General features: G+C 45.0%; 1 pseudogene; it reads right to left on the bottom strand.

Annotated features, from left to right (window-relative positions):
* Positions 1 to 7,481: 7,481 nt before the first annotated feature.
* Positions 7,482 to 8,614, bottom strand: LOC104677163 (annotated as a pseudogene).
* Positions 8,615 to 19,539: the final 10,925 nt, after the last annotated feature.

The raw sequence follows: 19,539 nt of genomic DNA, 5'->3' as shown, positions 1-19,539 counted from the left end.
CTCTGTTTCTTCTCCTACCATGACCACTAATGTTCCAAGCAGTGGCTGCTGCTTCCGACTAAGTCCCAGAGTGACGAAGCACAGAGCAGAGTCACCAGTTGACGTGCAGTGGCCTGCGATGTGAACAAGAGGCAAGCCTGTGTCGTGTGAAGTCACTGAAACGTGGGGGTGGCTTGTTTGGGCAGCGTAACTGGTCCATCCTGGCTGACCCAGAAACCAACCAGAACAAAAACACAGCATTGAGACCTCGGTTTATTGGTCAGGAGGTGGGTGGAAAGGAAAGTTATCAGAGGTGAGAAAGGTAGTTATTATGTATTTGGTAAGATTGTCCCAGATCGTGTATCCCTGAGGGAAGAGTTCAGAAAACACAATGCCCCTCCTGCGTGGGTTGTTGTGGCTGCATTTATCAAAACCTCACAAGAACAGGGTGAGCTCGAAAGAACCGGGTGGTTTTGCCAGCCAGGAGGAAAGTTCTAGAAAGCCTGGAGAAATCTGGGGAGCTACAGAGTTCTCAGTTCTGCCTGGTAAATGATAACACTTAGAAGGCCTTTGAGCAGCAAAGGACAATTAAAGCTGAAATGAAAGGAACCCTCTTTAAGGGTACACTATGATGAGACTCCATGAAGGTGGACCACACTGCAGGTAGGGAGTTGGTGGCTGCATCCAGCCTGGCTAGTGGGGCGGGAGGGGCTGCTGTGGGGTCAGTGGGTCCAGAAGAAGATGCTGGAAACTTCTCCCTCCATGGCTTACTGGGAGTTCTCTGCTTGGCCTGTGGCTCCCGTGGGTAAATTCATGTCTTGGTATGTGATGAAGAGATTTCTCCAGGGAGGAAGGGGAGGTGTTTGGCCCAGGAAGGACCCAGTGACCTGCAGATCAAAGACGGCCTCCCTACCTCAGTAACGGGCACCAGAGAAAAGCCTGCTGCCAGCCATCCATTGGAAATAGGCCCAACAGAACCAATGCTGTCTATGCTTGGGGTGTGGGGAGTAGAAGAGAAAGCAAAAGAAAACCAAAACCTTCCTTAATAATGAACAGATGACACGTGATAGTTAGCAAGATGTAGGACACAGTTGTAACTTTCCATGAAATCAACAAAGAGAAAATCGAATGTTGGATATTTCATGCATAATTTTTTGATAAAATCATAGGATTGCCTGCTACAACATCCTTCATTTCACAGTTGACCATTACAGAATGATGCTGAAGGGAGTCACATTGCAAAAACAACTGAGCTCCTTCTCATCCTTCACGAACGCCTGTCTTTAAGGTCAACTTACCCCGTTGGGAGGCCCCTATCTTTTCTCCTTGGCCAGCTTCTCTTTCAGGGTGAACTGCCTGATCTTCACTGCGGTGGCCTTGCCTGGCTCCCACCAGAGGTTCTCCAACGTCACTTTCATCGACATCACAGAATCCTACATTTCTTTTTTTGCAAGCATTGCAATTTTACTTACAATTTGCATTGTAAATACGAATGGAAAATTTATTTAGGAGAGCTGGTTCTCCAAAGACATGGAAGAGATCTGGGAGGGGGTATGTGGGAATAAGTGATATCATTCAGTAAATGAGCTGCTTGAGTGGAGAACACTTTCAGAAGTGGTCAGCCTGGGCTGAGCATGGTGGCTCACTCCTGTAATCCCAGTTCTTTGGGAGGTTAAGGAAGAAGGAACACTTTAGTTCAGGAGTTCAAGACAAGCCTGGGTGACATAGCAAGACCCTGTCTCTACAGAAAAATAAAAAAAAATTAGCTGGGCATGGTGGTGCACACCTGCATTTCTAGCTAATGGGGAGGCTGAGGTGGAAGAATCTCTTGAGCCTGGGAGGTTGAGGCTGCAGCGAGCTATGATTGCACCACCACACTCCAACCTGGGTGACAGAGTGAGACCCTGTCTCAAATAAATAAATAAATAAATAAATAAATAAATAAATAAATAAAAGACATGGTCAGCTTGTTTACTTGTTTATGGTTATTTTCTTTTTTTCTTTCTTCTTCCTCTTTTTTTTTTTTTTTTTCAATAGAGGTAGAGTCTCACTGTTTTGCCCAGGCTGGTCTTGAACTCCTGGGCTCAAGGGATCCTCCTGCCTCAGTCTCTCGAGTAGTTGGTACTACAGGCATGCACCACTGCTGCTAGTGAATGTTTTCAAGACCTGATGGTTTCCCGCCCCCCAGGAATCTTGGATAATGAGCGTAGGGAGACCCTGCATGGAGCCTAGAGATGCTGGCTGGGTGTGGAGTGGCCACCAAGGGAGCATCTTAGCATGAATCTCTGGTCAGAGTGATCGGGGAACCAGACTCAGTCCTGAAGCAAGCAGGGGACACCGTCAGCTCACAGACAGCAGACTGTGGAGCTGCTCAGCCTCTGTAATTACGTAGTCCAATTCTTCAGAATCATCTATGTATCTATCTATCTATCTATCTATCTATCTATCTATCTATCTATCATCTATGTACCTCCATATCCATCTATGTTTTTGTTGTTGAGATGATCAAGTTGGTTCTAAAATTTCGTTGGAAAAGCAAAGGAATTGAAAAAAGAAAGCAATCTTTAAAAAGAAGGATGCAGTTGAAGACTCACCATACTTGTCTTCAAAATCTCCCATAATGTCACAGTGACGCTGTGTTTGCATTAGGAAGCAGCACACAGACTGCAGAGCAGGACACAGGAAAAATCTCGCCATAGTGTCAGCCGATTCTCATTAAAAACATCAGTGATTACAGTGGGATAAGGATGGTTGGTTGGTTTATTTATTTATTTATTTATTTATTTTTGAGATGGAGTTTCGCTCCTGTTGCCCAGGCTGGAGTGCAATGGCATGATCTCGGCTCACTGCAGCCTCCACTTCCCAGGTCCAAGCGATTCTCCTGCCTCAGCTTCCCGAGTAGCTGGGATTACAGGCATGTGCCACCACGCCCAGCTAATTTTGTATTTTTAGAAGAGATGGGGGTGTCTCCATGTTGGTCAGGCTGGTCTCGAACTCACGACCTCATGTGATTTGCCTATGTAGGCCTCCCAAAGTGCTGGTATTACAGGAGAACCACCTTTGTTTGTTTGTTTGTTTGTTTGTTTGTTTGTTTTGAGACGGAGTTGTGCTTTGTCACCCAGGCTGGAGTGCAGTGCCACAATCTTGGCTTATTGCAACCTCCACTTCCTGGGTTCAAGTGATCCTCCTGCCTCAGCCTTCTGAGTAGCTGGGATTACAGGTGCCCACCACCATGCCCGGCTAATTTTTGTATTTTTAGTAGAGATGGGGTTTCGCCACGCTGGCCAGGCTGGTCTCGAGCTCCTGACCTCACATTATCTTCCCTGCTCGGCCTCCCAAAGTGCCTGGATTACAGGCGTGAGCCACTGCGCCTGGCCACGACAGCCTTTTTATCAAATGCTGCTGAAACAATGGGATGAAAATGTGAAAAAATGGATCTCAACTCCTACCTCACATTACACACAAAAATTAGCTTGAGATCCGTCATAGAACTAAATATAGAAACCAAAACTCTAATGCTTCTAGAGGAAAAGCTAGGAAAGAGAGTTTTCTTTTTTTTTTTTGTCTTTTTTTTTTTTTTTTTTTTTTTTTTGAGAAGGAGTCTTACTCTGTTACCCAGGCTGGAGTGCAGCAGCGCGATCTCGGTTCACTGCAAGCTCCACCTCCCGGGTTCACACCATTCTCCTGCCTCAGCCTCCTGAGTAGCTGGGACTGCAGGCCACCACGCCTGGGTAATTTTTTCTATTTTTAGTAGAGATGGGGTTTCACTGTGTTAACCAGGACGGTCTCGATCTGACCTCGTGATCCAACTGCCTCAGCCTCCCAAAGTGCTGGGATTACAGGCGTGAACCACCGTGCCCAGCGGAAAGAGAGTTTTCAAAAAGGTCACAAGAAAGCACTAACTGTCAAAGAAAAAAATGTTAAATTGCACTTCAAAATCAAAAACGTTTCCCTATAAAAAGAAGTCCAGATAATAAGGCAAATCAAATACTGGAAAATTATGTATTATGTTTTACACATACACATATATTATATATACACATATGTAGGGAAAAGAAGGAGAAATCAAACTGTTGCTGTCTGTGTAGAAAGGGAAGACATAAGAAACTCCATTTTGACCTGTACCCTGAACAATTGCTTTGCCCTGAGATGCTGTTAATCTGTAATTTTGCCCCAACCTTGAGCTCACAAAAACGTGTGTTATGGGCCGGGCGCGGTGGCTCAAGCCTGTCATCCCAGCACTTTGGGAGGCCGAGACGGGCGGATCACGAGGTCAGGAGATCGAGACCATCCTGGCTAACACGGTGAAACCCAGTCTCTACTAAAAAAAAATACAAAAAAACTAGCCGGGCGAGGTGGCGGGCGCCTGTAGTCCCAGCTACTCGGGAGGCTGAGGCAGGAGAATGGCGTGAACCCGGGAGGCGGAGCTTGCAGTGAGCTGAGATCCGGCCACTGCACTCCAGCCTGGGCGACAGAGCGAGACTCTGCCTCAAAAAAAAAAAAAAAAAAAAAAAAAAAAAAAAAAAAAAAACATGTGTTATATGGAATCAAGGTTTAAGAGATCTAGGGCTGTGCAGGATGTGCCGTGTTAACAAAATGTTTACAGGCGGGATGCTTGGGAAAAGTCATCACCATTCTCCATTCTCAAGTAACCAGGGGCGCAATGCACTGTGGAAAGCCGCAGGGACCTCTGCCCTGGAAAGCCGGGTGTTGTCCAATATTGTCCACGTGATAGCCTGAGATATGGCCTCATGGGATGGGAAAGACCTGACCGTCCTCCAGCCGGACACCCGTGAAGGGTCTGTGCTGAGGAGGATTAGTAAAAGAGAAAAGCCAGTTGAGATAAGAGGAAGGCCTCTGTCTCCTGCCCGCCTCTGGGAACTGAATGTCTCGGTATAAAACCTGATTGTACATTTGTTCTATTCCGAGATAGGAGAAACCGCCCCCCTGTGGTGGGAGACGAGACATGTTGGCAACAACGCTGCTCTGTTATTCTTTACTCCACTGAGATGTTTGGGTGGAGAGAAGCGTAAATCTGGCCTGCGTGCACATCCAGGCGTAGTACCTTCTCTTGAACTTATTTGTGGCACAGATTCCTTTGCTCACATGTTTTCTTGCTGACCTTCTCTCCACTATCACCCTTCTCTCCTGCCGTATTCCTCTTGCTGAGATAATGAAAATAGTAATCAATAAATACTAAGGGAACTCAGAGACCGGTGCCAGTGCAGGTCCTCCATATGCTGAGTGCCGGTCCCCTGGGCCCCCTGTTCTTTCTCTATACTTTGTCTCTGTGTCTTATTTCTTTTCTCAGTGTCTCATCCCACCTGACGAGAAATACCCACAGGTGTGGAGGGGCTGGCCCCCTTCACACATATATACGTGTATATAACACACATGTGTAAATATATACACATACATATGGCAAAGCATTTCCTTCATATATTCTTGATATCGAATTTATGAAGAGTTCCAATAACTCAATAACAAAAAGACAAAAAAAAAAAAACCCTATGATAAAATGGGCAAACAATTTTAACAAGACCTTTTAACAAGAAAGATGTGAAAATGGCAAGTAAGTGCAAGAAAGGATCCTTGCGAACATTAGTCATCAGAGAAATGCAGGCCAAAATCCACACGAGATGCGATTGTACCCCCATGCAATGCCTCACATTTGAAAAGCCACCGGGCGGTACTGACGGGCCTGGGCAGTTGACAGTCTCAGGCATCGCTGGGGAGGGGAAAACAGCTTGAGCGTTTGGACAGCTGTCCGTTTCTTAGCAAGTTAAACATACACTACTCTATGGTCTAGCAAGGCCGGTCCTCACTATTTAACCAAAAAATTAAAACAAAAAACTTGAGTATGGAAGGACTGGAAGGCATGTTTACGTGTCATTCATCATAGCCCCAAACTGCGAACAATTCAAATATCTATGAACGTGAGACTGGGGGAACGCAGCGGAGAGTATTTGTACATGAAACACTATGCGGTGGTTAGAAAAGAAGAATGAGGCCAGGCGTGGTGGCTCACGCCTGTAATCCCGGCACCTTGGGAGGCTGAGGCAGGTGGATCGCCCGAGCCCAGGAGGTCGAGGCTGCAGTGAGCCATGAGGGCACCACGCTGCACTCCAGCCTGGGTGACAGAGAAAGACCCTGTTTCAAAAAAAAAGAAGAAGAAGAAGAGCAAATCATTGACACACAGAGTAACATCGTGACGGAAAGAAACCAGAGTACATTTTTAATGATTTCATTTCTGCGACATTCAACAGCGGGCAGAACCGGTCAGCAGAGCTGTGCCTGGAGTGATGGGTGGGAAGGGAAGGCCGTGAAAGTGAACCTCCTGGGGGTGGAGCAGTTGGTCATGGTTGGGGTGATGGGCACACAAGTACGTGTTTAGCGGAACTCATGGAATAGTACACCCAAAATATGTGCAGAGCCCAGGAGGCCAAGGCTGCAGTGCGCCAGGATCTCACCACTGCCCTCCAACCTGGGCGACAGAATGAGACACTGTCTCAAAAAAAAAAAAAATGCAGTCCAGGCGCAGTGGCTCAGGTTTGTAATCCCAACACTTTGGGAGGCTGGGGCAGGTGGATCACTTGAGGTCAAGCGTTCGAGACCAGCCCGGCCAACATGATGAAACCCCATTTCTACTAAAAATACAAAAATGAGCTAGACATGGTGGCGCACACCTGTAATCCTAGCTACTCAGGAGGCTGAGGCAGGAGAATCACTTGAACTCGGGAGGCAGAGGTTGTAGTGAGCTGAGATAGTGCCACTGCACTCCAGCCTGGACAACAGAGTGAGACTCAGTCTCAAAAAAAAAAAAAAAAAAAAAAAGCATTTCACTGAGCTGAGATCACGCCGCTTCACTCCAGCCTGGACAACAGAGTGAAACTCAGTCTCAAAAAAAAAAAAAAAAAAGCATTTCATTCCATGTAAATTTTACCTCAATACAAAATTTAAATTAATCTTTTGAAAAATAAAAGTGCATTAGAGAGGGTGGCTAGTCAAAATTTTTGTAGCCTTCAAGGAGAGTAAATTTGAAGCATATCTGTTGATTTGTGGAATTTTTACAAAGACTTAATTGAGGAAAACTCGAAAGCATTAGGAAGGGTCTTGTTCCTCTGTTCCCTCTGTGAGCTCAGCTTCCCTGAAGGGAACGAGGGTTTAATCCGTGTCGTTAGGAGTGAGCTGATCACAGGAGGAAGAGGTAAGAAAGGCAAAGGAGAACCAGAGCCACACTAAAATCCACGCTCTTCAACACTTTGTTTTACAAATTTGACAAAATATTTATACTGGAAGTTTTAAAGCGGTGGAACCTATAGGCAGCCTTTTCTTTCAGCTTATTTTTTTAATTTTTGCTTTATTTATTTATTTTACAAAATGACCACCATTGACATAAACACCAATGCCTGGGGGTGGAGGGTCTGCATCAGTGAGGAGAGCCCTGAGCACCAAGGACAATGGTCCACCTGCCAGCCAAGCCACCACCGCCTCCCAGGCTCCTAGCACACCCGCTGGAGAGGGAGCCCGATGTCTTCTAACAAAGGGAAACGCCTATGAGGAAGAGGCCAAATTTAGAAACCAAGGAGAGTAGAGCTTGGCTTGAGCTGATGGCGGCTCATAGGACAGTGAAGAGATTATAAACAACACTTGTGCATGTGAAACAGCAGAAACAACAACAGACGTATTCATGTGATCAGTACAAACACCTGGGCAGGAATATAAAGAGCCGGGGCTCAGGGAGCTCCACACCTGCACCTGCCACCTGCCTCTCACCTGCTCCTCTACCTGCTCCACCCTCAATCCACCAGAACCATGGGCTGCTGTGGCTGCTCTGGAGGCTGTGGCTCCAGCTGTGGGGGCTGTGTCTCCGGCTGTGGGGGCTGTGGCTCCAGCTGTGGAGGCTGTGGCTCCGGCTGCGGGGGCTGTGGCTCCGGCTGCGGGGGCTGTGGTTCCGGCTGTGGGGGCTGTGGCTCCAGCTGCTGTGTGCCCGTCTGCTGTTGCAAGCCCGTGTGCTGCTGTGTGCCAGCCTGTTCCTGCTCCAGCTGTGGCTCCTGTGGGGGATCCAAGGGGGGCTGTGGCTCCTGTGGGGGGTCCAAGGGGGGCTGTGGCTCCTGTGGGGGGTCCAAGGGGGGCTGTGGCTCCTGTGGAGGCTCCAAGGGAGGCTGTGGCTCCTGTGGAGGCTCCAAGGGGGGCTGTGGCTCTTGTGGGGGCTCCAAGGGGGGCTGTGGCTCTTGTGGGGGCTCCAAGGGGGGCTGTGGCTCTAGCTGTGTGCCTGTCTGCTGCTGCAAGCCCGTGTGCTGCTGTGTGCCAGCCTGTGCCTGCTCCAGCTGTGGCTCTTGTGGGGGATCTAAGGGGGGCTGTGGCTCCTGTAGCTGCTGCCAGTCCAGTTGCTATAAGCCCTGCTGCTGTTCTTCAGGCTGTGGGTCATCCTGCTGCCAGTCCAGCTGCTGCAAGCCCTGCTGCTCTCAGTCCAGCTGCTGCATCCCCGTGTGCTGCCAGTGTAAGATCTGATGCTTGGCCCCAGGTGTCAAGTGAAGGCCGTCCTGTATCCCAGACCTGTGACGCAGTTTTTAGCTGTGTCTCTCTGAAATATGACAGTCCCTGGAATCAGAAACAGAGCTCCGCTGGTCATGCCACGTCTTTGCCTTGAAAATCCACTCACCCTGTGCTCCACATCATCACCCCACTGGGAATCCTGGGGCGAGGCGTTTCCTCTGCTGCTCATCACAAAGCTCACCCCACTTGCCGGGGCCAAACTGTCCTGCCCTTCCCTTCTTCCTTGGAGAGCTTCCCTCCCTTGCCCTCCACCCTGGCCAGTGCTGGAGCTCAGGGAGGCCCAGGAGGCCGCAGACACTTGGCCATGCCCAGATCTGTGGCCTCTCCTGTGGACCTCACCCTCCCACTGAAAAGCTCTTTGTTATTCATTATCTGCTAAAGTCCAGCTGGACCCTTAGTCCTCTAAATAAACACCGCCCCCTCCATCAGTCTGCGTCTCCTTGGCTTGTTTCTGTGCCATGTCTTTCTACAGAGCCCGGTTTCTTTCTGAGCATGGGCTCCTTTTGTGTCAGCAGTGGGTGCTGGGCCCTCCTGGATAGAATTTGGATCTGGGATTGCCACAGTTCCCCAAGGGTCTGTGTGTACCCCAGTACCCACCGGGGTGAGAGGTTTCTTGTGAGAAAGATCTGGGACCACCTGGGATGTCTGCTCTTCTCCAGGGAGGTCCCAGGAGCCTAAGCAGGGTTCCTTCTGCAGGTGGGCTCTGCAATGCCCAGCGTGGGGAATGTCTGCTCTTCTCCAGGAAGGTCCTGGGACCCTGAGCAGGCTTCCTCCTGCAGGAAGGCTCTGCCGTGCCCAGCGTGGGGAATGTCTGCTCTTCTCCAGTGAGGTCCCAGGACCCTGAGAAGATTTTCTCCTGCAGGGGATGCTCTGCATGTCCAGCGTGGGGCTGGAGTGGTCCCCCCAGGAGCACTTTGTCCTCCTGAACCAGCTGCCCCAGGGGAGACTGGGGCTTGTGTGAACCGAAGGCTCAGTTCAGGACGGTGCCTCAAACTCAGTCCCGCCTGATAGCTCAGGCAGCAATGCTGTGAGACACCAGGAACAGACCATGCCTCAGGGTGACCTGGGGGGGTCTGGCAATGGGCTGGAGGGCACCCTATGATGGTGACCCATGCCACCCCGACCAGTGCAGTGCCCAGCTGTTCTGCCCAACACTCACTGCGGTGTTGCTGGTAAGGTATTTTGTTAATGAGATTAACATTCAACTTTCAGTAAAAGCACTTTGCTCTCCATGATGTACAGGGCCTCATCCAAGCATCTGACAACCGGGTAGCTGCAGAAAACAGCACCAGTTCCATGGAACAGGATCCCATGGCCACAAAGTGAGGGGCTTAAAGCTATACAGATAGAGTCTTTCACTGTTCTGAAGGCCAGAAGTCAGAAATGCGGGTGTCGGGAGGGCTGCACTCTCTTCAGAGGCTCCAGGGCAGGGCCCTCCTGTCTTTTCCAGCTTCTGGGGGCTCCAGGTGTCCTGGGGCATGTGACCTATAAACCAAAAAGTATCTAGGACAGGCCTCAGTCAATTTAGAAAGCTTATTTTGCCAGGGTTAAGGATGTGCCCATGACACAGCCTCAGGAGGTCCTCATAATATATGCCCAAGGTGGTCGGGACATAGCTTTGCTTTCATGCATTTTAGGGAGACATGAGGCATCAATCAATACATGTAAGATGTGCATTGGTTTGGCTTGGAAAGGTGGGACAAGTCGGATGGGGAGGGGGCTTCCAGGCCACAGGTGGATAAGAGACAAACTTGCATTCTTTTGTTTCTGGTTAGCCTTTCCCTGAATACACAGTTTACAGGAATAGTCACTCATGCCTTAGTCTGACTTAGTGAAACAATAGGGGCAAAGGAAGCCATGGGATATGCATTTGTCTCACGGGAGCCAAGGGAGGACTTTGACTTCTGCCTGTCCTTTGTCCACAGGGAGTTTCTTTGTGGGCAAATAGTGAGGGAGAGATGTAGCTTTTTCATATTTGCAGTGATCTTATTTAGGAAGAGAATGGGAGGCGGGTTTGTCCTATGCAGTTCCCAGCTTGATGTTTCCCTTTGGCTTTGTGATTTGGGGGAGCTTTTTGTTTTTGTTTTTGTTTTCCACAGGCTGCATTGCTCCAACCTGTGCCGGCACCATCATAGCCTCCTCTCCACATGTGTCTGCGTCTCCCTTCTTGTCCTGTAAGTCCTGTAACAGCATCAGTCATGTGGAACCAGGACCCATACTAATGACCTTATAACATGACATCCACGAAGTTCCTATTTCCATGTAAGATCACACTCACAGGTCCTGGGCATTAGGACTTCAATGTATGCTCCGTATATACTTAAAGTAGATACTTCAACATATTCATCCCACAACACACAACGTCTACCTTGAGAAAAGCCACCCAGTGCATTCTGTGCCATGCAGAAATTTCTTGGGTTATACTGCAATCTCATGTTAACACAACTGTTTGCCTTCCCAAACCACAGAGAACAGGTTATAAACTGTGCTGGAGGGTTGGGGGAGCAGAGGATGCGGCAGGGTGACCCCGCTAGCCCTGGCTGCCTGGCAATCCCCCATCCCTCCTCAGATATGCCAATTTAAGACTATTTAACTGACAACTGCCTAGGGATATCAAGAATTGATATAACCTATTGAAGCAGGTTATCAAGAATTTGAAAATCTAAGATGGGAACAAAAAGGGGAGTTATGACTCTATAAGATGTAGTCCTATTGGCATGACTAATACATATATGTATTTATGTGTTGTGTACACAATGTTGTACTACTGAGATATATAAAAGCCGGGTGCAGTGGCTCACACCTGTAATCCCAGCACTTAGGGAGGCTGAGGCAGGTGGATCACAAGATCAGGAGTTCAAGACCAGTCTGCCCAAGATGGTGAAACCCCGTCTCTACTAAAAATACAAAAATTAGCCAGGCACGGTGATATATGCCTGTAATCCCAGCTACTTGGGAGGCTGAGGCAGGAGAATCACTTGAACCCAGAAGGCAGAGGTTGGAGTGAGCTGAGATCACACCACTGTACTCTAGCCTGGGTGACAGAGCAAGACTCCATCTCAAATATACATATAAAAGAGCTCTAACTAATTGGCTTAAGAAAATAAAAGGGCTTGAATCTAATATTTTATCAGGAAAAAAAGACTAGTCAAATGCTTTTTCAAGTTTTATGTAACTTAAGTAAAATCTTTAATAAATAAGTTATCTTTAAAATTATTGGTAAAGTAATATTAGAAATGTCTTAAGAATTTTCAGCATACATTTTTGTTTGCATTTATTAGTCAAGCAATTTCAAACTTATCCCTGCCAAATACTACAAGGTGTCAAAATTTGGCATAGGGATCACAAAACTATAAACCCAGCCCCAAACAGAATAATCTTTGCTTGTGTAATTTTAAAAAATAAGACTAATATTTGTTTAATGAACATAATTACATCTTGAATTGTTTAGTAAAATTTCCATAACTTCTAATCTTGTGGCTTTAGACAGTCTAGTCCATGGGCAGTAAGGCGGTTGTTTGGGGAAAGGACTATCTTCTTTGTTTCAAAGATGAACTATAAACTACATTCCTCCAAAAGTGCAGGAATGAACAAGGACAGTTTGGAGGTTAGAAGCAAGATGAAGTCAATTAGGGCATATCTTTTTTGATATCTCAGTTAGAATTTTGCAAAGACAAGTTTCATAACTTTAAATGATGACTATTACAGTTTTCAGAAATAATCTAGGTAAACAAAATGAAATAATTGGGTAAATGTAATGCGATAAATACTTGTAGACAAAGTTGTCATACTTTAGAATCTAAAGTTATATTAGATTCAATAATAGATATTGCAACATTTGGGTATTTTCCAATAAAAATACATTGTAGGAAAACCTCCTTTCTTTTAAAAAGTGTCCTTTTTAAAAAAGTGAACAATTTTTGTCTAATTCAAAGTTTTCTGAAGGTTATGTATAAAACAACATGAAAGGAACCAGGAAATAAGAGAGATATAAGTAAAGTTATAGAAATAAAGAGGTAGTTTTTGGTAAGAAAGCCTAAAGAGAAATAATTTTATATGAGAAATAATCTTGTATGGCAAATGTAGTTCTAGAATAAAATGTCTGGTTGTTTAAGAAAGAGGGATGTTCAGGACAAACCAGAAAGTCCAAGCATGTCATGAACACTCCGTGTAAGCTACAATAAGAGGATTTACTTAAAAAAACTTTTTATATGATTAGGTTCTCTATAATTAAAGGAAAAGCATAATGGTCTTTCTAGAGATTGGGTCTGATGTAAAAAAAAGCACATACACTAAAAAATTGGTTAGAACAATAAAATTTTCTTAAGGGATTGATTAATTCTTAATAAATTATAAGAGATTTTAATTTTTTAACTGAAAGCTCAACTTTTATTGCATCTCACTGTTTTCAGTTTTCTCTTTCCTTTTAAAAGGCATGAAATAGTAATACTTGCATTCAACTCATTTTCAGCTCATTTAAGTTTTTTCCCTCAAGTTTTGTTTGTTGTGGTCTGATGCTAACAATGTTTTCTTTTCTTTTCTTTCTTTTTTTTTTTTTTTTCTGAGATGAAGTTTCACTCTTGTTGCCCAAACTGGAGTGCAATAGCATAATCTGTTCTGACTGCAACCTCTGCCTCCCAGTTTCAAGTGATTTTCCTGTCTCAGCCTCCCAAGTAGCTGGGATTACAGGCACCCACCACCAAGCCCAGATAATTTTTGTACTTTTAGGAGAGATGGGGTTTCACCACGTTGGCCAGGTTGGTCTCAAACTCCTGACCTCAGATGATCCACTCACCTTGGCCTCCCACATTGCCAGGATTACAGGCATGAGCTACCATGCCTGGCCAACATTTTCTTAAAGGTCTAAAGGAGGCTGGGCACAGTGGCTCACACCTGTAATCCCAGCACTTTGGAAGGCCGAGGCAGGCAGATTACCTGAGGTCAGGGGTTCAAGACCAGCCTGATCAACATGGAGAACCCCTGTCTCTACTAAAAACACAAAATTAGCCTGGCATGGTGGCACATGCCTGTAATCCCAGCTACTTGGGAGGCTGAGACAGGAGAATTGCTTGAACCTGGGAGGCGGAGGTTGTGGTGAGCCGAGATCACACCATTGCACTCCAGTCTGGGCAACAAGAGTGAAGCTTAGTCTCAAAAAAAAAGAAAAAAAGATCTAAAGGAAATATTTTCTTCCAAAGTATTATTCTGTGTACTACATAAGGTCTTTCCTTTTGATTTTTGGTAACTGGTCTAACAGATTTTTACATTTTATCAAAATAATTTCTATGCCATTATTACTACGTTTTGGTTTGCTTACAAGAAAACTGAGATTAAATTTTTTTAAAAAAATTAAGGTTATTACATACATATATCTTTCTGTATGGGCTTTTAAAATCCTAGTGACGTTGAGTTACAGGGCTTTGACTCCAGAGTCTAAAAAGGACGTCAAGTTCTGCTAAATCTTAAAAAGTGACAGCAATTCAAGCCTCATTTTCAGACCCTGCAGAAGATGCCAATCAAAATATACTGCACTCCTGAGACACAGGGTAAGAAATTAAAGCTGTTCAGCTCCTCAAGGCCCAGGGACTATCATGGAAGAGCTGGGCATGTGAAATTGTAAAGGCTGATTTTGAGAGAAAAAATAAGTTCAGTTTATCTATAAATTAACCACTAATGTCAAAGGCACACTGATGCAAGACCAGCATGTGGGCCCTGTGTCAGATTAACAAGGTTTTCTTGGCTGGGTGCGGTAGCTCAAGCCTGTAATCCCAGCACTTTGGGAGGCCAAGATGGGCGGATCACAAGGTCAGGAGATCGAGACCATCCTGGCTAACACGGTGAAACCCCATCTCTACTAAAAAAGTACAAAAAACTAGCTGGGTGAGGTGGTGGGTGCCTGTAGTCCCAGCTACTCGAGAGGCTGAGGCAGGAGAATGGCGTAAACCCGGGAGGCGGAGCTTGCAGTGAGCTGAGATCCGGCCACTGCACTCCAGCCTGGGCAACAGAGCGAGACTCCATCTCAAATAAAAAAACAAAAAACAAAAAAAAAAAAAACAAGGTTTTCTTGAAGCATTAACTGACTCCTTAATAAAGGTTATAAAGTCTTATGAAAGTTATATCTTATGGTCAAGATTAAAATTTTGTAGATCGTTTATAAAATTTTGGAAAACAAATTTAATTAGCTTCATGCTATTTTTATTAGGGCTTATTGTTTGGAAAATTAATTCTCTTTTCTCAAAGAATGAAGGTTTTTACCTTTTTTTTGAAATCCTTGAGTTATGACTTTGTTCAAATGAATGACTTATTTTACAATGACCTGTGATCTTATTTTGTGATATCAAGTGTTTTAAACCTCTGTTTGGTTTGACAAACTTCCCAAAACCAAATTATAAGTTATGTCTTTTTCTGACTTAATTAATCTGTTAGATATTAGATTCCCTAAAGTCCAAAAATAACAAATTTGGCTTATTTGATATAAAAATTATACAGGAAGCATTGTCATATACAAAATGGTGTTTGGGTTTTTTGGGGGGCTGCATTAGTGTAAATATGTTATTGGTATATGTTTCACAATCATGAGAAACTCCTATAATTCTGATATGATGTAATATACATTATCAGTAATAATTATATTTGTTAAGTTATTGTGTGCCACAGAGGTAACAAATTTCCTTGTCAATTGTGTCTTTGACTCTGGCTGTACTAAAACTTTCTGTCATCCACTGAACAATTGTTTTCTTGTTTTGGTCCTCTTTAGAAGGTGATTTTATAACCAGCTGTAAAACTCTAACAGGTGCTCCTGAACACAGGTTTCTGATAACTTTGGAGACTGTGACATCAGAATAGAGGAAAAGCTTTTCAGAGCTCATGAAGAACTGAAATGTTCATGAATATCAAGCAGAACACGAGTTAACTGTATGGACTGAACTAATAGAACACTGAAGTAATCTTTTTGACTTTTTGCTTAAAATGTTGCTGAGCCTTTGTTTTGTTTATCAGAGCCTTTTGAGCTACTGACAGCTTTTAACAATTGAGTATACATCTATGAACAAAATTTGGAGCATATTTGTTTCTCTCTACCTGATTTCTCCAGAATTTGGAACCTATTTGTGAGTATTCTTAACTTATAGCAATATAGTTATTTGCATAAGTGCAATAAGAATCTGTTTTCATTTGTAACAAGACACAATTGGAGAAACAGTTATTTTACCAAGACTTTGAGAGGAATGGTGTGCTTTCCTTTAAGGAATCAAACTTGACTTACAGAGCCAATAAAAGCCCCTTGGGAAAATTGTCTTCATTACATGTTTACACAGTCCCTGCACAGGGTTCCTAACTTGTGGTAAGTAAAGAATGTCACTTTCTGACAGGCCCAAGGTCCCAAGTTATCCTGGGACCTGAAAAAGAGAATTCACCCTCTCTTTGTACAAATCCATGGCTGGGCTCAGCTTTAAAAAAGTATTATTTGAGATTCCTTCTAGGGAACAAAGTTCCATCAAAGCCCATTTTAAAAGCCTATGTAGAAAATAATTATTCTTGCTTCACTTTATACAAATAATCTGGCTAACTATAATAAAGCAAATCGATCCTACCATGATGTGTCTTTAGTAAAAACAGGAAACTGGAGAGAGAAAAACTATGTGTCAAAAACTATAGTACACCCATCATTAGATTCTAGTCCTGCCTAATGTTTTTCAATTTTTCAATTTTTTTCTGCAGTTTGGACTGGATGCTAATTTTTCTAGGCCACAAGACTTCAAAGTAAAGTTGTCAATATTTTTCCTTTTTTTCCCCCTGACTTTTCTTAATGTGGTGTTGCTGAAACCTAAGCTGTGCTTTCTTAAAGCCCTACAAACTGAAGCTGGACAACTTAAACTTCAGAAGAAAATAACAGCAACCTATTTACATACATAAGCCACTTTCATATCTGCCTACTGATGTATGGACTTCAGAGTAACGTGGCCTATACTGATGTCCCAGGATTGGTCTTTTGTCTGTTGTTGTTTTTCTCCCTCTCCCTATTTTCTCCCTCTCCTTATTTTCTCCTCTTAGGACTTGAGACTTCACAACCTTCTAAAAATGAACTTTCCTAATAACTCAGGACCTACCTATCTAGGCAGAAACCATCCTAGCCGTGAGAGATCAGAAGAACTCTGAGACCAGGGACTAGTTTTCTCCTAAAATGCTTTCTCCAAAATATTTTTAAAAAGAAAACAGGGGGAAATGTGAAAGGAAAATAAATCTTGGAAATCTTGGGGCCCCAAAATCACTAAGCTAAAGAGAAAAGTCAAGCTGGGAACTGCTTAGGGCAAACCTCCCTCCTTTTCTATTCAAAGTTGTCCCTCTGCTCACCGAGATAAATGCATATCTGATTGCCTCCTTTGGAGAGGCTCATCAGAAACTGAAAATAATACAACCATTTGCCTCTTATCTACTACGACCTGGAAGCCCCTCTCCACTTTGAGTTGTCCCATCTTTTCTGAACCGAACCAATGTTCATCTTACATAGGTTGATTGATGTTTCGTGTCTCCCTAGAATGTATAAAACCAAGCTGTTCCCTGACCACCTTGGGCAGATGTCATCAGGACCTCTTGAGGGATGCCATGGGGATGCATCCTCAACCTTGGCAAAATAAACTTTCTAAATTAACTGAGACGTGTCACAGATTTTCAGGGTGGGGACCTGGATTGTGGGAAGAGCTGAGCTCCAGAATGCTGCATGTAGGGAAGATGTTATTTTCTTCTCCACATCCTCTCCAGCATTTGTTACTTTTTGTCTTTTTGATAAAAGCCATTTACTTCATTTCTGATGTTTGATGCTGACAGCTTTTAGGCTGCACTTCTCCCTTTCCCTCTCTGCCCCACATCAGGACAAGTTTACAAGAAAGCCTGGTGTTTGCTTCTTGGTGCCAGCAAGAACTCCACCCCATTCCTGGGCACCCCCAAGCTAGCCCCAGACTGACTGCCACCCAGTCCCAAGCCCGTCTGCTCTCCCTGCTCTCTGAAGCCATTTTCAAGTCTTCATGCAGCCACCCTGCTGCCACCAGAAAGCTGCACCATGTCAGGAAGGAAACTTGTCACACACGCTTGGAGGGAGGCTTCATTGTCTTGACACCCAAACTAAATTTTAGGAGGTCGTCCACCCTGTCTGCAGTGTTAGGGGAGAAAACCTGCCTCTATCCACACAATGAAATTTAATTCAGCAGTAGAAGGAAGTGATCTGTTGGCCCATGTTACAACTTGGATGGATCTCAAAGATGTTATACCAAGTGGGGGGGGGAAGCCAATGTCAGATCAGGTGCAGTGGCTCACACCTGTAATCACAGCACTTTGGGAGGATGAGGCAGGCAGATCAAGAGGTCAGGAGTTTGAGATCAGCCTGGCCAATATGGGAAACCCCATCTCTACTAAAAATACAAAAAAAAAAAAAAACAAAAAAACAGCTGGGTGTAGCGGTGTGTGCCAATAGTCCCAGCTACTCAGGAGGCTGAGGCAGAAGAATCGCTTGAACCCAAGAGGCGGAGGTTGCAGTGAGCTGAGATCATGCCACTGCATTCCAGCCTGGGTGGCAGAGTGAGACTCTATCTCAAAAAAAAAAAAAAAAAAAAAAACAAGTCAGTGTCAGATCTCAGCGTCTCATGTACTATCCCAGATCCACAATATTCTGGATGTGACCAAACTACAGGAAGACCACATCAATGGCTGCCAGGGCTCGGGGTGGAGGGAAGGATGCAAGTGAGGTGTTTCTTTAGGGCAATGGAACAGTCAGTGTCTGCACTGTGGTGGTGGTTCTTTGAATCCTCATGTGATAAAATTTCATAGAACTAGACATTAAAAGATCTACATAAAGGCCGGGCGCGGTGGCTCAAGCCTGTAATCCCAGCACTTTGGGAGGCCGAGACGGGTGGATCACGAGGTCAGGAGATCGAGACCATCCTGGTTAACCTGGTCCGGTGAAACCCCGTCTCTACTAAAAAATACAAAAAACTAGCCGGGCGAGGTGGCGGGCGCCTGTAGTCCCAGCTATTGGGGAGGCTGAGGCAGGAGAATGGCGGGAACCCGGGAGGCGGAGCTTGCAGTGAGCTGAGATCCGGCCACTGCATTCCAGCCAGGGCGACAGAGCGAGACTCCGTCTCAAAAAAAAAAAAAAAAAAAAGAGATCTACATAAAAATAGGAGAAATCCATGTAAGTTCTGTGACTGAGTTGACAGCCTCATGCCAAGGCCTGTTTCTTATTTTTGACAGTGCATGACAGTTGTAGTGCGGGGTGGGGAGTGGGTGTTTACTGGGGCCGAGTCAGCCTGGGAAGATGAGAAGTTTTTGGAGAAGGATGGTGGTGACAGTTGAACAACCACAGGTAGGGAACTGAAGTCACTGATCTGAGCATACAATTAGAAGTGGTAAAAACGGTAACTTTTCTGTTGTGAATATTTATATCAGTCTGTTCTCATGCTGCTATAAGGGCATACCCAAGACTGGGTAATTTATAAAGGAAAGAGTTAACTCACAGTTCAACATGGCTGGGGAAACCTCAGGAAACTTACCATCATGGTGGATGAGGAAGCAAATATGTCCTTCTTCACATGGCGGCAGCAAGGAGAAGTGCAGAGTGAAGGAGAAAGAAAGCCCATTATATAACCATCAGACCTCATGAGAACTCACTATCAGGAGACCAGTATGGAGGTAACCATGCCCATGACTCAATTACCCCCACCAGGTCCCTCCCATGACATGTGGGGATTATGCCAACTACAGTTCAAGATGAGATTTGGGTGGGGACACAGCCAAACTATATCAATATTTTATCAGAATTAAAAGAGATTATCATGGGGGCACTGGGTGAATGCTACACAGAAGCTCTGTCCTGCATCTTCCTGAGTCTCAATTTCAAAATTTAAGTTTTTTTTTCAAGTGTCTCTGGGTTTCGATGATGAGTTATTACCCTACTCCTGCTCCCCACTTCCTGCATGGGAGATCAGACCCACCCACCTCTTCCATGCC

This window comes from Rhinopithecus roxellana, chromosome 15 (genome assembly GCF_007565055.1).
Source record: "Rhinopithecus roxellana isolate Shanxi Qingling chromosome 15, ASM756505v1, whole genome shotgun sequence".
Taxonomy (NCBI): domain Eukaryota; kingdom Metazoa; phylum Chordata; class Mammalia; order Primates; family Cercopithecidae; genus Rhinopithecus; species Rhinopithecus roxellana.
Note: the sequence above shows the minus strand (reverse complement) of the source record. Positions and strands in the feature narration are given on the sequence as shown.